At 43.6% G+C, this 20,178-nt stretch overlaps 1 long non-coding RNA gene across 1 annotated transcript in view; it reads left to right on the top strand.

Annotated features, from left to right (window-relative positions):
- LOC121279605 overlaps window positions 1-20,178 on the top strand; it is a 100,244-nt gene that overhangs the window by 61,310 nt on the left and 18,756 nt on the right. Inside the window, exon 2 of the long non-coding RNA XR_005943446.1 lies at window positions 19,105-19,238. This is a non-coding gene — a long non-coding RNA (uncharacterized LOC121279605). The remainder of the gene's footprint in view (window positions 1-19,104; window positions 19,239-20,178) is intronic.

A 20,178-nucleotide genomic window follows, 5' to 3' on the forward strand; every position in this document is an offset into this window, starting at 1 on the left:
CTCCGCAGTTTGGATTGATTTGAATTTTTGGAAAAAAGCACAGAAAAATACTTGCACTTTTCCCACGCCACAAAAAGTAAAGTTTTTTGAAGAGGTAATAAACTGAATAACTACTGTCAACCAACTTCTGAGCAGCATAGATTTATACTGGCACATTCGCTTCATCCTTTGTGGCAGCCACTGCTAATTATTATAATACATAGTTCAAGAACGGGAAACAGAGAGCCTATTAATCAGACCAAGTTTTCATTCTGCAAAATAAAATAAGATAGGACAATAAGTACAGGCAGTAAAGAGGGGAAATATTCAAATCTTGGGCAATTGAAAAGCTGCCTTTGGAACAATTTTCCATGCATTATTGCTCAGTAGCTCTCACTAATGTAGAACTTTACCATGTATTATGGCTGAGGCACAATCATATAAATTTACAAGTCAACAGAGAAATCAAGAAAAATTCTGTCAGATGGAGGCCAACAGACAGGGTATGCTGATTACAACTGGTAAGAAGGATACAATTAATGCTGCAAGAGCAAACTTTAGGGGGAACAGTTCCAAGCCAGATCTGAGACCTCATCTAAAATGAAAGAGTGAAATACTGCAGACGCTGAAATAAGAACAGAAAATACTGGAGACACTCGACAAGTCAGACAGCTTCTGTAGAGAGAGAAATAGAGTTAATGGACAGAATTTCAAATGCTGAAAGGTGGGGAATTAGAGCTGCAAAAAGTGGCATCAGGTTGAGAACTCGAGCTCATTGCATCTAATTCCAGCTTTAACCTGGGTGGGTTTGCAGGTGAGTGTGAAACCCCAGTGGAGCTGCCTGGTAAGTGGACTATGGAAATCAGCAGCTAACTGAGGAATTAATCCAGCATTCTGACTTTAAAAGCCAACGCACTTCTTACCTGCTGCACACCCACTGCGTCCCCACCTCAAACTATCCCTCTCAGCCAATGCCCAACGCTTTGTCTTGTGTCCTGACAGATACTGGTGGTGGAAGCAGGTCAATGGATTTCCTTTGTGGTGCTTTCCTGTATGAGTCACCACCAACTGACCAACTGTGTCATTAGTGTGTCCCTGGCGGCCCAGGTAACAATGTATGCATGGCTGCTCTGGCGATGGTTGCACCATCATCATATTCCTTCCTCATCCTCCTATTCCTATTCACTGTTCTCCTCATTCAATAATGTCTGATGAGCTCTTTCATGCTTCTCAATTTGCTATCCTCTCTGTTCACAATGTTACACAGGAATTAGCGCAAGTACAATCATTCTGTAGACCCTCAATGTTGAGTTGTGGAAGTGCCTTTGACATTCCAAAGGATTTCACTGTGACACACTTGGTAATCTTGTGGATCTCATTGCAGTGCCCCTGTGGAAAGAAAGAGAGAGTTAACGTTTCGAGTCCGTATGACTGAGGTTACTAACTCCGTATGACGCTCTGAAGAAGTCATACGGAATTAGTAACCTCAATCATACGGACTCGAAACGTTAACTCTGTCTTTCTCTTCACAGATGCTGTTAGACCTGCTGAGTTTTTCCAGCATTTTCTGTTTGTTTTAGATTTCCAGCATCTGCAGTATTTTGCTTTTAACATAATGCCAGCCCTGGGGCAGGTATGTGTGGTCGACTGCGAGATTCTTGACCTTTCTCCAATAATGGCCCTGGAAGGAATTTGAAGCAAAACAATTGGTGGCAGTGCTGACTTTTGCAGCCACTGGTGATGCATGGCTGTCAGGTCCAATGGAGCAACTCTTCTTCTAGTCAGACTGTTTTGAATTCTGGGTGTTATAAGAACATTATGTTTTAAACTGACTCATTTAATTCAAGATTAAATAGAATAGTTTGGAGTCAGGGATGTGACCTCCTTTGGAATGTTCCCAGAGACAAGTTCATGTGACTTCATATTAAATAAGCCTAGAGACAAGCTGATATGACCTGGTTGCTACAGAGACAGGACCCAGGTGAAAACTTATTGAAAGTAAGGTACAAGCTTTAATAGCTGGACATAAAGGAGGAGGAAGCTCTTTGATGCATATAGACTCGGAAATTCTCCCCCCATTGGGCGGGAAGTGCAGGAGTGGGCGTGGGCAGGCGTGCCTCCGATCAGCGCCCCTGATCAGGGGCGCGCCACCATTTTAAGTGAGTGGGCCAAGTGGATTGCACATGAAAGATGGCACTGATCTCCCAAGTGCTGCCTGAGGGAGATCAGCTCGGAATTAAAATTTTTAAGACAAATGTTTAAAAAACTTCCCTGACATGTCCCCTCATGTGACACTGCCACATGAGTTGGAACGTGTCCATCACTTTACCTCAAACCTTTATTAAATATTTAAAAACACTCCTGAAACCTCAATCTGCCTGTGGATAAGGTTTCATGCTTTTTCCTAAGCCCGCCAGGGCTCCCGGCCTGCCCGCCAATCCTAAGGTTGGACGGGCAGGCCTGTCAATTACCTAAATTGGTTTATTAATGGCCTCAATAGGCCATTGACAGGTCGGCGGATGTATAGCTGACTTGGCTGTGCCCCTGCCTACCTGAAAATGGAAATGACACAGGGTGACGTTGGGAGTTCCACCTGATGTCATGCCGCGTCATTTTACGCATTGGCGAGCAGGCCCCGCCCCTGCTTGCCGACTGGAAGATCCTCCCCTCAGAGATAGCCAAACTGAGAGATTTTGGGGAAGAAGACCCAGAACAGATGCTGTTCTGCCAAGCAAGAAAAAAGGACGTGTTTTAGATTATTCACCAGGCAGAATGCTGGTGAAGTCAGATTCCCAGTTTGAAGAAATGCGGCTTGTAAAATGTCGGGGGAGTTAGTGGCATAGTGGTATTGTTGCTGGACTAGTAATCCAGAGACCCAGGGTTATGCTCTGGGGATCTAGGTTCATATCCTACCATGGCAGATGGTAAAATGTGAATTCAATAAAAAGCTGGAATTAAAAGTCTGATGATAACTGTGAACCATTGCCGATTGCCACAAAAGCCCATATGTCCTTTAGGGAATAAAATCTGCTGTCCTTACCTGATCCGGCCTACATGTGACTCCAGATCCACAACAATGTGGTTGACTTTTAACTGCCCTCTGAATGAAGGTAATTAGGGATGGGCAATAAATGCTGGCCCATGAATGAATTAAAAAACACTACTGGAAGTCCATTTGATTGTGCTTAGAAGGTTGAGTGAAAGGGAATTTGTTTAAAAGGACACTGGAAGATTCAGCTTTGTGGGATAGAGACAAGAGATCCTGCTAAAGCCAAGAGGAACCTAAGGCTTTAAAACAAGACACATCTCTGCTGAGAGTGCAGCGTAATGTACAAACATGGAGGAGAATTTTCCCCTCATCGGGGGGGTTAAGTGGGGGTAGGCAGGGGCGGGCGCAGACCTGATTGGTGCTCCCAATCGGGTCGCACCGCCATTTTATGTGGGTGGGCTACTTAAGGCCCACCCAGCGTAATGTGCAACCAGACATGCTGGGCACAGAGGTGCCTCAGGGAGATTAGTTTAAGTTTTAAAAATCTAAATAAAGAGAAGAAAAAATTTTAAGTCATATCCACTCATGTGATAGTGTCACATGAGCTGGGACATGTCAATGAATTTTTATAAAAAAATTTATTCAATTTATAAACACTTCATGAAACCTCATCCCACCAGTGGATGAGGGTCCATGAAAAATGCGAAGGCTGCCTGGGCTCTTCACCTGCCCATCAACCTTAAGGTTGGATGGGCAGCTTAGTTTATTAGTTTAATTAGTTTTTAAATGGCCTTCATGGCCCTTGACAGTTCGGCAGCCGTGCGGCCGACTTGGCTCACCCCGACTCGCTGAACCGAAAATTCTGGCCATGGTGCCAGTTTTCATTTGCGTTAAGAAGTTACTGGGAAATGCCTCTTCTATAGCTTATTGTACTAGTTGCCTACTGAGTAATGTTTAATCTACATTGATTTTAGTATGTTTGTTACAGTAAAAAATTTAAAAGTGAAATTTTGGCATTCAAGCCTTTGAGTTGGTCACTGGGAAATTTATGTCTCTTTTTATCAGTCTCTATGAGGATGGTAACAAGACACAGATGACTGCAACCACCTGACATGACATCCTGTGCCCCTGAAAGCACTGGACTTTTAGAAGGTCAAGAAAGCTGAACCTCCGTTTGTGTACCATTACATGGCTTGTGTCTCCTGCAACCTCAGTCTCTCTCCTGTCCACTTTCCTCCTCTGCATTCCCCTCCTTTTCACCTCCCTTGAGTGCACCACCCTCCTGTGCATCTCACCTCTATGCACAGCCCCTCCTGTTCACCATCCCGTGTACACCTCTCGCCAAGCATCTCTCTCTTGCAGCTCCCTCCTCTGCAACTCCCTCCTGCGCATCTGTTAATCCCAGCACAGCACATCCTCAGTCACAGCTTTAATGACCCAGATGAGCTGTGGCTTAATCTCACCTCCATTCCTATGATAAGACTCACAAGCCCCCAGAAGACCACACTGGAGATGTGAAATTTAAAAGTCACTGAAATTAAATTTAAAAAGATCTAATTAACATCTTTTAGGGAATTTAATTGCGGTGATAACTAGCGATTACCTGCACTAATTAAGGTTCTAGCTACAGTGAGCAGGTACTTGCAAGCACCCAAATGCACTCCCGCTAAACCTAGAAGTGGGAACATTGGAGCCAGATTGCAGTGGCTGTTCAAGAATCTATTATTTTATTTATCTACCCGCACCAACCTATCCATTCTTAGGGGTTAAACTTTCTCCCACAGCATCTGAAGAAAATATATAGTTCTCATGTGGTCACAAAACAAACAAAAGCTTATTTGTAATATCATTTCAACCTTCAAATCCTGCAATACTTTGAGTCCACCAGTACCTTGCAGCAAGTGTTCCTGCTTTTTATTTCAGCTGGCGTAGAGAAGATGGGCTGAATGGCCTCTTCCTGTGCCATAACTTTTCTATAGTTCTATGGTTCTAATGCTGGTAGATTTGGGATAACTGCCATTTTGAATTGAGATGGGGCTTGCATAATCCATTTTGCATAGATTTTGACTGGAAAATTCTGGCATGGCATAAATCACCTTGCACTATAATTTCCTGGAATACTGGACTCTGGAATATTGGACTCTAGTATAATGATTTAGATGGTGCAGGTATTTAGGAAATTTCAGGGCACTAGTTGTGCTTCATGGTGGATGGCTTCTAATCCAAATCAGTCACAGTAATATATTCCCCAAGTCTTTGTGTGCATCTTGAGCTAGTTGATGAATTGGAAAATTTCACTAAGTTTTGACAGAAGAGGGGTCCGCTGCCCACAGAGCAGGAGGAGGCTCACCAGACAAATTCTGAGAAGCCAATGGGAGTAGCTAACCAGCACTGTAAAGACCAAGTGTAGCCTTGAGGTCCTGGATGCAGTGCCGAAAGAAGTTCAATGAACTCAAATGAATGGTCAAGGTAAGTAAAAGCATCTTTAGATGCCATATCGCGCCACTAATCTCACATTGCTCAATGCACCACATCCCATTACTCGCCTATCAATAATATCAATCATGACTTGTACCTCACATTCATGGCTTCATCTCATCCTCATATACTTAGTACTGCTGCAAGCCCCGCACCTACGTTTCACAGTTTGAACATGATGCTAGCTCTTCAATCATGATGGGCAGGTCACATTACATTGATTGGCACACTTCTCTCTTTCTTGCAAGGCAAGGTAGTGTATAACCGAAGGCAACAACTCCTAACTAACAAGAGTCAGGGACAGCTGCACGTCCTTTCCAATGGAGGAAATGGTCCTCCCCATCACTGGAGTGGCCACCACTGATTTCTCCCTCATCCCACAGTCCCTCCTGATTTACAAGTTGAAGTTGGTGCAAGCATGCACCTCTTGATTTCTGGCCCTCTCCTTAATGCAACTCTACCATTGTGCCTTTATCCTTTCAGATGCCCAAGAACCACAGTCTGGCCGGGAAGTGGTGCATGAACATAAAGTGCAAGAGGAAGAAGTGACTGATGATGAAGAAACACCATCACTTGATCTCAGCCTCGCATCTACCAGTTCAGCCATTGGCACTACTTGCACTCCAGAAGGTATCATAGAAGTGAGATCAGCATGTGGTGAGTCTGGGCATGAGTGATTTTCAGTCACAATAAGGGGAAAGTGTGCTGCAGAGGGCAAGCTCTCCAGAGAGCAAGCTTTGACACAAGTTTTGCTCCCGAGGACTCATATTAGAACTTCAATAGTGTGACCTATAGGAAAATGCTGATGAGAAATGTTTGGCGCATTGACAGGCCTTTCAAGAAGACTGTCATCACAGTCAAGGGGCATGGAGGAGCCTGGCACCAATCTTGGAGCCCATCCTTTCCAATGTGGAAGTGGTGGCCAAATGCCACCACATTCGTGGAACCCAACCACGATGCAGGGTCTGACGCTTGATGCTTCAGCTTCCATTGACACACAGGCAGAAGCCACCCAATATCTGAGTGCTGCAGTGAAAGGACAGGTTTGAATTCATGTACACTTAGCTTGTTAACATGCAAACAAGCAGCATGGCTACCAGCCAAGCTCAGATTGCTGCCGTCATGGCTGCAAGTAACAGATTTCAAATGGGCATGCAGGCTCCCACAGCAGTTCAGCGATCTGTCTTCCAGCAGTTCATTAGTATTGCTGAGGCATCCCTCTGGGGGATTGGCAGTGTTGCCAATGTACCTACTGTCCTCTTCCAGCATCACAGCATTCTCCTCCCACTCCATCAGTTCCCTTGCTGTTGGCTGTCAGCCGGCCCGCTAGTCCAGAATACTGCCACCCAGGCTGAGATTACACAGTCCAAATTGAGGCCTTCCAGGCACAGAGCTGCTCGAGGATGTCCCACAAGGACATCTGCAGTCTCCCCCACTGAAGATCTGCAGCCTTTCACCAGCCATACTGCAGCCACTGGGGCAGCTCTGCACAGGACCACTAGGACAAGTGAAGGCACTCCATAAACAGGCACTAAGGGATCACATATGATGATTAGTTGACATTTCATAGAATATTGGATGGTTTGTTGGATCATGGTTTGTTGGTTTGGAATGGTTGTTCTGTGGTGGTTTTTATTTCAGCATTTGGCCAAGAGAATGATGTGATGGTCCATAATAGAGGGATGGAAAGGCTTGGGACTGATGTTGAATGGGATATTGGGTCTGCTTTCACTGGAGTCAGTTGAACTGATCACAGGCATCTCGGCCAGAAAGTGGATGTGTTAGTTGCCTTCTTCCTTCCTCCTGCTCTTACTTCTGTCCAGATTTTGCAGACATGGGAGAAAATCACTGAGTGAGTGGTTGTTCTTTTTCTTCCAGCTGGTTTGAAGTTTGAGAGGCCGGCTTCCTTCTTGAAGATTTCAAGTGTCAGGGCAAGAATAGGGACCATTTTTGCCAACAGCAGAATAATGTCCCCGGAAGGATTTTCTGCTATTAAAGGAGCAATACATAGTTTTATTCAGAAAGGTCAGTAAATTAAATTCAAGTGCATTTTAACCATGTGCTTCAACTAATTGTGATGGACACCTGTACAGCTCACAGGTTCCCCTGAACTTCCAAGCAAATAAAAGAATTAATATAAGCAATGTGTCAAATTTGAATCAAGCTCCCATTTCAGTTCCCAATACTGCCATAAATTGGGAATGAAAACATTTAAAAAATTGTTAATTATAACTGTAAATGCAAAGGAAATTAGCATATTAATGGAAAGTTCCCAGAAACGCCCAAAAATACCAAGAAAGTTGATTACTTGGGTTAACACAAATATTTACAATGCAATAAATGTCAGTCCAGGAGCCCTTTTTACTCTATTTTCTCTGTTAATTTTTCCATTTCTGTTCTTTCTTAAAGGTGTTAACTTCTTGCTTGGATATAGATCCATGGGTGCCCGTGGTTCTCTGGTTTTGAATAGGTATGTGAGTTTTGCCAATGATTATGTAGGATACATGGCACAGAACCAGGACGTTCAGTCCAACCAATCCATTCCAGGGTTTATACTGCACTCAAACCTCCTCCCATTTTTCCTCATCTAAATCTATCATCCTAACCGCCTATTCCCTTTTCCCTCAAATGATGTATAACCTCCCCTTAACTGCATCTATTCTATTCACTTCAACCACTCCTTGTGGTAGTGAGTTCCACATTCTCACCAATCTTTAGGTGAAGAAGTCTCTTCTGAATTACGATCCCGGACCAGACCCCCAAATTTTGCTACGATTCAGTTAGGGAAAAGTAACTTTTTGTTTAATGTAGACAAAGTTTGAGATCCAAGGTACTTACTAAGAGAATAAAGTTACAAGATTCCACTGTTTTTGAACAAACAAAATAAACTTTACAATACAAAATGAGAAAAGTAAAACAATTTACAATTGTCATCTTATACTGTAACATTCAGAACTAATATGAGGTATTTGAATTAAGAAGCAAACTGTGGTGAAGCACACTACACTGCACAATTTATGATAGATGTGACCAAACCAGGTCCTACAAATTTCTCAGTAACCCACCTAGACATCAGTAAACACTGTGAATCACACAATCCCACTAAAACTCTGTCTCCCTCACAAGCGAGTTCAAGTCTCTGCTTTTGAAGATCTAGCCTGTGAATTCCTTCAAAGCCACTCTGACTTAGACTGCATCAACAACTGCTGAACCTCCAGGGTTTCAATCTTGTCTCCCGAAACAATGTTCCCCTGGATTCCTGAGTCTGCACTCCAGCACTAACTCACAGGCATAACCCTAGCTTTCCATGCTGAGCAGAACAACACCACTCGAAAGGGTTATCTTTGCCTTGCTGGCCTGCAGCATGGAGTCAATGATCTTCCATTGCCTTTTTAGCTCTCCCAGGCTCTCACTACTTGGAATCTGCCAATCCAGCTCCACAGAGCAAACAGCAGCATTTTAGCTGCATGGACCTCTTTTCCTGCCCCTGACTCTCTCTTTCTTGCTGACTAAAACTGACTGACTCTTGAACTTCCTCTTCGCTGACCCTTGAACTGATCTGGGCCTATCAAAACACTCCAAGAGGGTCCTGCCCTTGTAACAAGTATTGGAACATCCTGTGCCCTGAATGTTACAATTTTCATGGGTGTGAGCTTACAGAGCACACAGGGACGAAATAATGGATTTCATGACAATCCCTATTGGATTTCTTATCAGACTATCTTGTATAAGAGTAGGGAAAATTGACAATAGGGCAAACTTAAAGACTTTGTATCTGAATGCACGTAGCATTCGGGATAAAACTAATGAGTTAACAGCGCAAATAGAGATAAATAGGTATGATCTGGTGGCGATTACTGAGACGTAGTTACAGGGGAAACAGGTTTGGGAGTTGAATATCCAAGGGTACTCAGTGTTTCGGAAGGATAGGCAGGAAAGAAATGGAGGTGGTGTAGCTTTGTTATTAAAGGAAGAGATCAGTGCAATGGTAAAGAATGATATAGGTACTAGGGAACAAGTTGTAGAGTCTGGGTAGAAATAAGAAATAGCAAGGGAAAGAAGTCCCTCGTGGGACTAATCTATAGGTCCCCAAACAGTAGGTTAGCAGTAGGGCACAGTATAAACCAGGAAATACTGGGAGCATGTAAAAAAGGCACAGCAATAATCATGGGTGATTTTAATATGCATATAAACTGGACTAATCAAATTGGCAAGGGTAGCCTTGAGGGAGAGTTCATAGAGTGTATTAGATATTGTTTCTTGGAGCAATATGTTGTGGAACCAACCAGGGAGCAGGCTTTCTGGATTTTGTTTTGTGTAATGAGATGGGATTAATTAATGATCTCACAGTAAAGGATCCTCTAGGGAAGAGTGATCATAGCATGAAAGAATTTCAAATTCAGTTTGAGAGTGAGAAACTTGAGTCCCACACTAGCGTTCTGGAGTTAAACACTGGTAACTACGTAGGTATGAGGGCAGATTTGGCCCTAGTGGACTGGGTAGGAAGACTACAAGGTAGGACTGTTGATGAACAGTGGCAGATATTTAAGGAGATATTCAAGTCCTCCCAAGTGAAAATGAGGAAGAAAGATGGTAAGAGGGGGCAAAAAGCATCCATGGCTAAGCAAAGAAGTTAAAGTTAACTTAAAGGCAAAAACTAAGTAAAAACTAAATTGCAAAGGTCAGTGGCAGGCTGGAAGATTGGGAAATTTTTAAAGATCAACAAAGGATTACTAAAAAAATAATAAAAAGCGCAAAGGTAAATTATGAAAGAAAACTAGTGCAAAATGTAAAAACTGATAGCAAAAGCTTCTACAAGTATGTAAAAGGAAATATAGTAGCTCAAGTGAATGTTTGTCCCTTGGAAGATGAGACTGGGGAGTTAATAGTGGGGAACACAGAAATGACAGTGATGCTTAACCAATATTTTGCCTCAGTTTTCACAGTGGAGGACACTAGTACCACCCCAATAGTAACAGGGAGTGCAGAGGATATAGAGAAGGAGGAACTTAGAACAATCACCATTACTCGAGAAAAAGTACTGAACAAACTATTGGGATTAAAGGTTGACAAGTCCCCAGGGCTTGATGGCCTACATCCCAGGATCTTAAAGGAAGTGGCAGTGGAGATAGTGGATGCATTGGCTATAATCCAAAATTCTCTGGATTATGGAAAGATTCCAGTGGCTTGGAAAATGCTAATATAACATCCTTATTTAAAAAGGGGGGAGGCAGAAAGTAGGAAACCATAGACCAGTTAGTTTAACGTCTGTCGTTGGGAAATTGTTGGAATCCATTATTAAGGAAGTAGTAATGGGGCTTTTGGAAAGTCAAAATGTGATCCATCAGAGTCAGCATGGTTTTATGAAGAGTGAATCGTGTTTGACTAATTTGCTAGGGTTCTTTGAAGATATGACAAGCAAAGTGGATAATGGGGGTCCTGTGGATGTAGTATATCTGGACTTCCAGAAGGCCTTTGATAAGGTGCCGCACGAAAGATTAGTACACAAGATAAGATCACACAGAGTTAGGAGTAATATATTATGATATATTAATATATTATATTTTGTTTTTATCTCTGTGTTTAATTGACTGCCACTACTCTTCAAGAAATGCCTACGTCCTTCAAGAAGTTCTGTTCGTCTCTGCGACAAGATTTCCGTATCTCTTTTTTGCCTTGTTCACCTTCATTGCTTTCCATTTCTCTCCTGGTGCTTGACAAGGTATTTACTAAAACCCGCTTTCACAGCCATATCTCCTTTCTCAGTGACCGTCTCCGTCTCCGAATTACCCCACGTGGATTTCAACTGAAATTCCCCCCTCATGTTTCGACCCCACCCAGGATTACAGGTATTTCCGGGACATAAAATGTTTCTCGGACTGCTGTTCCCGTCGCATCCTGAGATCCACACTCAGTGCCATGCGCCGTCATATGAACACACTCGACCTCTCCCTCCAGCCCACCGCTGTACCCTTTTTCAAAGCTGCACGTGCCCCCAGTTTCATTTCATTCTTCGTCTCATCCGACGCCTCAACAAGAAACTTTTTCTCTTTCTCTCAAGCGCTAAGGAACGCAAGCTCCAACAACTCATTGACACCAACACCCATCTAGGACCCTCCACCCCTGCCTGTCCCTCCGTCCCCACCCCATCTTCCAATCCCAGCCCCAGCCTTGTATTCACTATTCCCACTGACATTCCCCTCTCCGATGCTGAACACTCAGTGCTCAGCAAAGGACTTAGTTTCATACCCCTACACCCTCACCTTAATGAATTTCGGGCTCGGCATGATGCTGAACTCTTCTTCCCCCGTCTTCGTCTCCGGGCTCACTTCTTTGGGCAGGAGTCCTCTCCCCATTCAACGGATCCTTTCACCCACCTCCAATATTCTCCCTCCACCTGGACCCCTCCCTCTGGATTCTTACTTGCTCTTGATCTTTTCATTGAGAACTGTCGGCGCGACATTAGTCGTCTCAATTTCTCTGCTCCTCTCACCCATTCTAATCTCTCTCTCGCTGAACTTACTGCACTCCATTCTTTCAGGTCCAACCCTGACATCGTCATCAAACCCACTGACAAGGGTGGTGCTGTTGTTGTCCGGCACACTGACCTCTACCTCGCGGAGGCTGAGCGTCAACTCACAGACACTTCCTCCTACCTCTCCCTGGACCATGACCCCACCACTGAACATCAAGCCATTGTTTCCAGGACTGTCACTGACCTCATCTCCTCTGGGGATCTTCCTCCACAGCTTCCAACCTGATAATCGCCCAACCTCGGACGGCCCGATTCTACCTCCTACCCAAAATCCACAAACAGAACTGTCCCGGTAGACTGATTGTGTCAGCTTGCTCCTGCCCCACAGAACTCATCTTGACTCCCTTCTCTCTCCCCTTGTCCAGTCCCTCCCTACCTACATCCGTGATTCCTCTGACACCTTACGTCACATCAACAATTTCCAGTTCCCTGGCCCCAACCGCTTCCTCTTCACCATGGCCGTCCAATCCGTCTACACCTCCATTCCCCACCAGGATGTTCTGAGGGCTCTTAGATTCTTCCTTGAACAGAGGCCTGAACAATCCCCATCCACCACTACTCTCCTCCGTCTGGCTGAACTTGTTCTCACGCTGAACAATTTCTCCTTCAACTCCTCTCACTTCCTCCAAATAAAAGGTGTGGCTATGGGTACCCGCATGGGCCCCATGCCTGTCTCTTTATGGGGTATGTGGAACATTCCTTGTTGCAGTCCTACTCCGGCCCCCTTCCACAACTCTTTCTCCGGTACATCGATGATTACTTCGGTGCTGCTTCGTGCTCTCGTCAGGACTTGGAAAAATTTATTCATTTTGCTTCCAATCTCCACCCCTCCATCATTATCACATGGTCCATCTCTGACACTTCCCTTCCCTTCCTGGACCTCTCTGTCTCAATCTCTGGTGATAGACTGTCCACCAATATCCATTACAAACCTACTGCCTCCCACAGCTACCTCGAATACAGCTCCTCATGCCCCGCTTCCTGTAAGGACTCCATCCCATTCTCTCAGTTCCTTCGCCTCTGTCGCATCTGTTCCGATGATGCTACCTTCAAAAACAGTTCCTCTGACATGTCCTCCTTCTTCCTTAACCGAGGTTTTCCACCCATGGTCGTTGACAGGGCCCTCAACCGTGTCCGGCCCATCTCCCGCGCATCCGCCCTCATGCCTTCTCCTCCCTCCCAGAAACATGATAGGGTCCCTCTTGTCCTCACTTATCACCCCACCGGCCTCCGCATTCAAAGGATCATCCTCCGCCATTTCCGCCAATTCCAGCATGATGCCACTACCAAACACATCTTCCCTTCACCCCCACTGTCGGCATTCCGTAGGGATCGTTCCCACCGGGACACCCGGGTCCACCTCTCCATCACCCCCTACTCCCAAACCCCCACCTATGGCACCACCCCATGCCCACGCAAAAGATGTAACACCTGCCCCTTCAGTTCCACTCTCCTCACTGGTCAAGGGCCCAAACACTCCTTTCAAGTGAAGCAACATTTCACTTGCATTTCCCCCAACTTAGTCTACTGCATTCATTGCTCCCAATGCGGTCTCCTCTACATTGGAGAGACCAAACTGGGCGACCGCTTTGCAGAACACCTGCAGTCTGTCCGCAAGAATGACCCAAACCTCCCTGTCGCTTGCCATTTCAACACTCCACCCTGCTCTCTTGCCCACATATCTGTCCTTGGCTTGCTGCATTGTTCCAGTGAAGCCCAATGCAAACTGGAGGAACAACACCTCATCTTCCGACTAAGCACTTTACAGCCTTCCGGACTGAATATTGAATTCAACAACTTTAGGTCTTGACCTCCCCCCTCCATCCCCACCCCCTTTCTGTTTCTTCCCCCTTCCTTTTGTTTTTTTCCAATAAATTATATAGATTTTTCTTGTTCCCACCTATTTCCATTATTTTAAAATATTTTTAAATCTTTTATGCTCCCCCCACCCCCACTAGAGCTATACCTTGAGTGCCCTACCATCCATTCTTAATTAGCACATTCATTTAGATAATATCACCAACTTCGACACCTATGTGTTCTTTTGTTCTGCTGTCTCTGACATCTTTTGATGATCTGCTTCTATCACTGCTTTTGCCTACAACCACACCACCCCCCTCCACTTCTCTCCCCCCACCCAACCCCACCCCCCCCCCCCCACCACCTTAAACCAGCTTATATTTCACCCCTTCCTGGGATTCACCTAGTTCTGTCGAAGGGTCATGAGGACTCGAAATGTCAACTCTTTTCTTCTCCGCCGATGCTGCCAGACCTGCTAAGTTTTTCCAGGTAATTCTGTTTTTGTTTTGGATTTCCAGCATCCGCAGTTTTTTGTTTTTTGTTTTTTGTTTTTATCAGTAATATATTAGCTTGGATAGAGGATTGGCTAACCAACAGAAAGCAGAGAGTCAGGATAAATGGATCTTTTTTCTGGATGACAAGCTGTAACTAGTGGGGTGCCACAGGTTCAGTCCTTGGGCCCCGACTATTTACAATCTATATTAATGATTTGGATTCAAGGATAGAAGGTACTATAGCTAAATTTTCAGATGAGACCAAAATAGGTGGGAAAGTAAGTTGCAATGAAGAAATAAGAAATTTCCAAATGGATGTGGACAGCTTAGGTGAATGGGCCAAAATGGCAGATGGATAAGTGTGAGGTTATGCATTTTGGTCAGAGGAATAAAAAGGTGACTTATTATTTAAATGTAGAGAAACTTCAGAATGCTTCAGCGCAGAGGGACTTAGGTGTCCTCGTGCATGAATCGCTGAAAGCTAGTATGCAGGTACAGCAGGTAATAAGGAAGGCAAATGGAATTTTGGCATTTATTGCTAAAGGAATAGAGTGTAAAAATAGGGAAGTGTTGTTGCAACTGTACAATGCATTGGTGAGACTGCATCTGGAGTACTGAGCACAGTTTTGGTCCCCTTACTTGAGGAAGGATGTAGTAGCACTGGAGGCGGTTCAGACGAGGTTCATTAGGTTGATTCCAGAGATGTGGGGCTTGTCTTATGAGGAGAGATTGAACAGTTTAGGCCTATACTCGCTAGAGTTTAAAAGGATCGGAGAAGATCTAGTTGAGGTATATAAGATGCTAAAGGGGATAGATAAAGTAGATGTGGAGCAGATGTTTCCCCTTGTGGGGCGAATGAGAGGCTATAGTTTTAGGCTAAGGGTGGTAGATTTAAATCGGAGATGAGGAGAAATTACTTTTCTTAAAGGGCCGCGAATCTGTGGAATTCACTACCTCAGATTGCAGTGGATGCCGGGATGCTGAATAAATTTAAGGAGGAGATAGACAGATTTTTAATTAGTAATGGGTTGAAAGGTTATGGGGAGAGAGCAGGAAATTGGAGTTGAGACTGAAATGAGATCAACCATGATCGTAATGAATGGTGGGGCAGGCTTGAGGGGCTGAATTACCTACTCCTGCCCCTCGTTGTTATGTTCTTATGTTCTTATTGATGGCCTCTAGTTATGCTCTTCCCACAAGAGAAAGTATTCTCCCTGCATCCATTCTATTAAAATGTTCCATCATTTTAAACACTTTTATTAGGTCACCCCTCGGCCTTCTTTTCTCATGAGAAGGGCGATAGATCTTGTCCTGATGTATATACCCACATACTTCTGGTATCATCCTTGTATATTTTCCCTGCATCCTTTCTGGTGCCTCTCTATCCTTTCTGTAACATGGAGACAAGAACACAGTTTAGTTATTGATGTATTTGTACTCTGAGATCCTTTTGTTCATCCATCCCATGTAAACTTGTATCTTCCAAGTAATAAGTGATCTCCCTGTTCTTCCTCCCAAAATGTACCATTTCACATTTATCCATGTTGAAATTTGTTTGCCAATTATTTGCCGATTCTGCAAGTTTATTTAACGTCCGCCTGTAATTTGTGCAGTCATCGTTAACTATTCCCCACCACTGCCAGCCCCACCCCACCACCGCCCACCTCCACCTCAATTTAGTACCATTAGAAATTGTATTTTTGATTGTAAAACTTTTGGAAGGCGATTTAAACATGGCATTGGACAAGTAGGGGTGAGAAAGCTGCTGCCATGGCCAGCCACATCTTCCCCTCAACCCCCACACACTTGAGACTTCCAGCTGCAATGCTGATGAGTGAGTACACTGGATGCTATTACAGCTTAGGTTGAAGACAGTTACCCCTCTAAGGAGTCTGCAGTTCATGAAGGATGAATGGAACAAATCAAATTAAGATACTGATCAGCCATGGTCTAATTTAACAGACTCAATGGGCTGAATGGCCTAATCCCATTCCTATATCACTTGTACTTTAGAATGGAATTGGTAGCATACATAATGTCCAAACCCTAATTCATCTTTTATCTAGTAAATATGAGCAAATCCCATTGTACACAGATGTCTGGATAAAAGCACCAGTTTTTTTCTGGCTAATCTATTACTCACGATAAGATAATCCATAATGATAGTGGGAGATGGTGGTGGTGGCGGCATAGTGGTATTGTCACTGGACTAGCATTCCAGAGACCTAGGGTAATGCTCTGGACACTGGATTCAAATCCCAGCATGGCAGATGGTGAAATTTGAAATCAATTGAAAGTCTAATCATGACCATTGCTGATTGTTATTAAAACCCATCTGATTCACTAATGTCCTTTATGGAAGGAAACCTGCCATCCTTATCTGGTCTGGCATATATGACCTTACCTCGTCTGACCCACAGCAATGTGGTCTTAAAAATGCCCTCTGAATGAGGGCAATTAGGGATGGGCAATAAATGCTGGCCTAGCCAGTGATGCCCACAAAAATACTAGTCAGAATTTTACATTCTCCTGGGACTGGGCGAAGGGGTGTTAAATCTGGTGGATGGCACAGGATGCCATGCTGATGTCCACCTGTACTTTACCAGTGGCATAGTAAGTGTAGGACCTCGCCTTGGGCCAGCTGAGGCCCTTAATTACTCCTTGTGCTGATCGTATTTTGCCAGTGATGGCGGGTGCCCATGTCATGTCATTAGGCTGTAAGGTATAGCCTGTCAGCCTGGCTATAGGCACAGCTGGGTAGGGGGAGGGTGCCTGCTGTTCAGGCATCCTGTGCCCCACAGAAGGCTGACTTCCAGTGGAAAGGATCAGCACCACTTAAACTGCACCCTCTGGTCTCTCGATCACCACCCACCCCACCTAATGCCCCCTTGCCTGGGCCTGCTTGACTGACCCTGGGCAAGCCTCTCCATTTACTTTGAAATCTGGCCTTCAGTCACACTCCTGCTCAGGGACTGACTGCAATCCCAGCAATGGCCACCGCTCCCAGTGGTGCTGCTGGCTCTAATGAGCTGCAGGGGCATCTGATTGGCCAGTAGCTTTTGGAGGAGTGACATCCCTCCCTCCTGGCAATTGAAGCCACAATCTCAGACAACTAATTGCATGCCAATCATAAAATCCAGTCATGGCTTCCAGGGCCAGCAGAGGCATGATCGCCCCTGGCTTTCCAGCTGTTGGGCCAGGCCACTGCCTCTGTGTAAAATTCAGCCAATTAACTGAGCCAGTGAAGAGCATTGTGATTTTTTTGGGATTTTTCTTATTTATTCATGGGATGCTGTCACCATTTGCCAACATAAAGCAAATTACTTTTTGGAAATATTTATTGATGATTAATATATACCGAAGCTGAAAACATCATTATAATAAGTAGTATGATGAAACTTAACTTTACACAGATTGGGCTAACCTCTTCAGAGCAAATCTCTACCGTTCCTTTAGCAGGTAGCTTTAACAGTGTCTACACCTTGACAGGCTAACTGGTCCTGGTTTGGAAATCAGAGCGTAGTGTCCAACATTAGATGTGATTCTGTGATTGGACAAAATTTGTCTAATAATCCTCATTGTGCTCAGAATTACACTGACAACCAATTTAAGATTATCAGTCAGGTTCGCAGTGTGGCTCACTTACATGTGCTAGAAGCTACATATATTAATACACAGGACCCTGTCCTTTGCAGACAGAAAGAACAGGTACACACATTGCACCTTTTTCAACTGAACAAAATAGGCAACAGCCATTCTCTGGTTCATTCCCAAAGGCAATGCCTTGAACAATCAGAGTCAACCTGCCTGGTTTGATTTTAAACAAAAATTGGCAGTTAACTGTCAGTCATCAGTTAAATAGTACATTCTCCATGTTAATGCCCCTACCAATCAGAGTTCACTTGCCAACCAATTAGCACTCTCTTCTCATGAAATATAAATTGTTGTTCCCTTTATATTTGGTATTCTTGCAAATTGTCCTGATGAATGCTAGGCGAAAAGCTTTGACAAGTCTCTTTTTTCAGCAACACTTAAGTTTGGAACTTTGTTATACTAAATTAGTTGCTTGCTTTAATATTTGATAACTTGATAGCATACTGCATTCATTAACCATCAAAATATCTCTATCCTAACTAGTTAAACAAAATAACTGCAATGGCCTTTTATGTAGCTCTTGTCTTCTATTTTGAAAGTTAGTGGAAAACCAGCTGCCTCCATTTTAGCCAGAACTATTTTAAAGTCCTGTAAAATAAAGACAGAAGTTATTGAATAAAGCCACAAATATGCTGGAAATACACCAAAATAAAAATTACATTTTAATCCATGATCTAGCTTCTTAAAAAATGTTTTCAATATTGCATTAAGAAAATTCACAGTGTGTCTCAGCAATGTGCTTACTGATGGATTAGTTAAATGTCAACCAAAGCTATTAGAGGTCACAATGTACTGATTTAAAATTTATTAAGATCAGGCATCCATCTGTTTTGAAAGGAAGCAATTTTTCTGCTACTAGTTGTTATAATGTTCAATGTCTTGCACCGTTTACACCTGCTCAAAATAATAGCAGCACTTCTGCGATCTGTATTCCACTTTACGCTTGCTCTCTCAGCTAACTTAATTATATCCTATAATAAAGATTCAGCCTTAAACTGCAGTTTTAAAAGTCAGGAATATTTGTAGCTGATTACATTTTTAATTTACTCATCTCAAGATAGACAATCTGCAAACATTGATATCTTTACTTAGTATTTTATAATCTGCTGCATTTCATTGCCATTATAAAGTTTTTCATCAGAGTTGTATTTTTGAAGGGTTATGATACTTGACAGATTACTCTTCAAGAGGACTGGATGGTTCAGTGGACTCAACACTAGACTTTCAATTTGGAACCTGAGTTGTGATCCTCCTCAAATGATGTAATGGACTTCTCCTCTGACTACCAGCTGGAAGGACACTGATAAGTGTAAGGTGAACAATTTTAATTCAGTCCATTGTAATTTTAGAGCATAGTTTAAACACACATCAACACAATGGGCAGTCCTGCTTAGAGATACCACTGGAGACTGCTGTAGTGTAAGGAGAAAATGAGGATGAGAGAATGGGATAGAGGTACACTATAGGGGCTAAATGAAGAAAGCTCTGTCAAACTTAGGTATAGCTTGGTTGCATATAAAATCAAGCTTCTTCCATTCTATTCCAACAGCAAATATAACAATTGCTGGTACTAGATTCCTGAAGGTGTTCCATTTCACCACATTAACATCTCTACCCTGAAGCATGAAACAGTTACAAGATGAGTACCTTTTATTCTGTACACTCAGACTTTATATAGAGCACTTACTGAAATAAAACATAGAAAAACTTGGCTGACAGTGGTAGTAATATAACAGTTATTGAAATTACAGCATACTACATGACAGCCGGTTGAACTCACAACAAGAGGGATCATTCTCAGCTGTTACTTCAGGTCAGCAGAAGAAATTCAGAATCAACCAACCTCGTTTGCTTTTTACAGTGTAAAGTGAGACCATCACTACCCAATTTGAAAAATGCAGTCCGTTCCAAAGGTTTCATGGGCAGCCCCAATCAGAGGCTCTGCGCCCGCTGACCCGTCAAAGGCCTATTAAGGCCATTCAAAAAGGCAATTAAGCAATTACCTGAGCTGCCCGTCCAAACTTGAGGTTGGCGGGCAGGCAAAGAGCCCAGGCAGCCTTTGCATTTATCATAGAACCTTATCCATGGGCAGGATGAGGTTTTATGAATGATTTTAAATTTTCACACAAATGTTTATTAAAATTAATGCACATGTCCCAGCTCATTTGGCAGTTTCACATGAGAGGACATAAAAAATATTTCTCCACTTTATTAACCTTTTAAAACTTAAGACTTATCTCTCTGAGGCA

The sequence above is a fragment of the Carcharodon carcharias genome, chromosome 7, assembly GCF_017639515.1.
Source record: "Carcharodon carcharias isolate sCarCar2 chromosome 7, sCarCar2.pri, whole genome shotgun sequence".
NCBI classification, from domain to species: Eukaryota; Metazoa; Chordata; class Chondrichthyes; order Lamniformes; family Lamnidae; genus Carcharodon; species Carcharodon carcharias.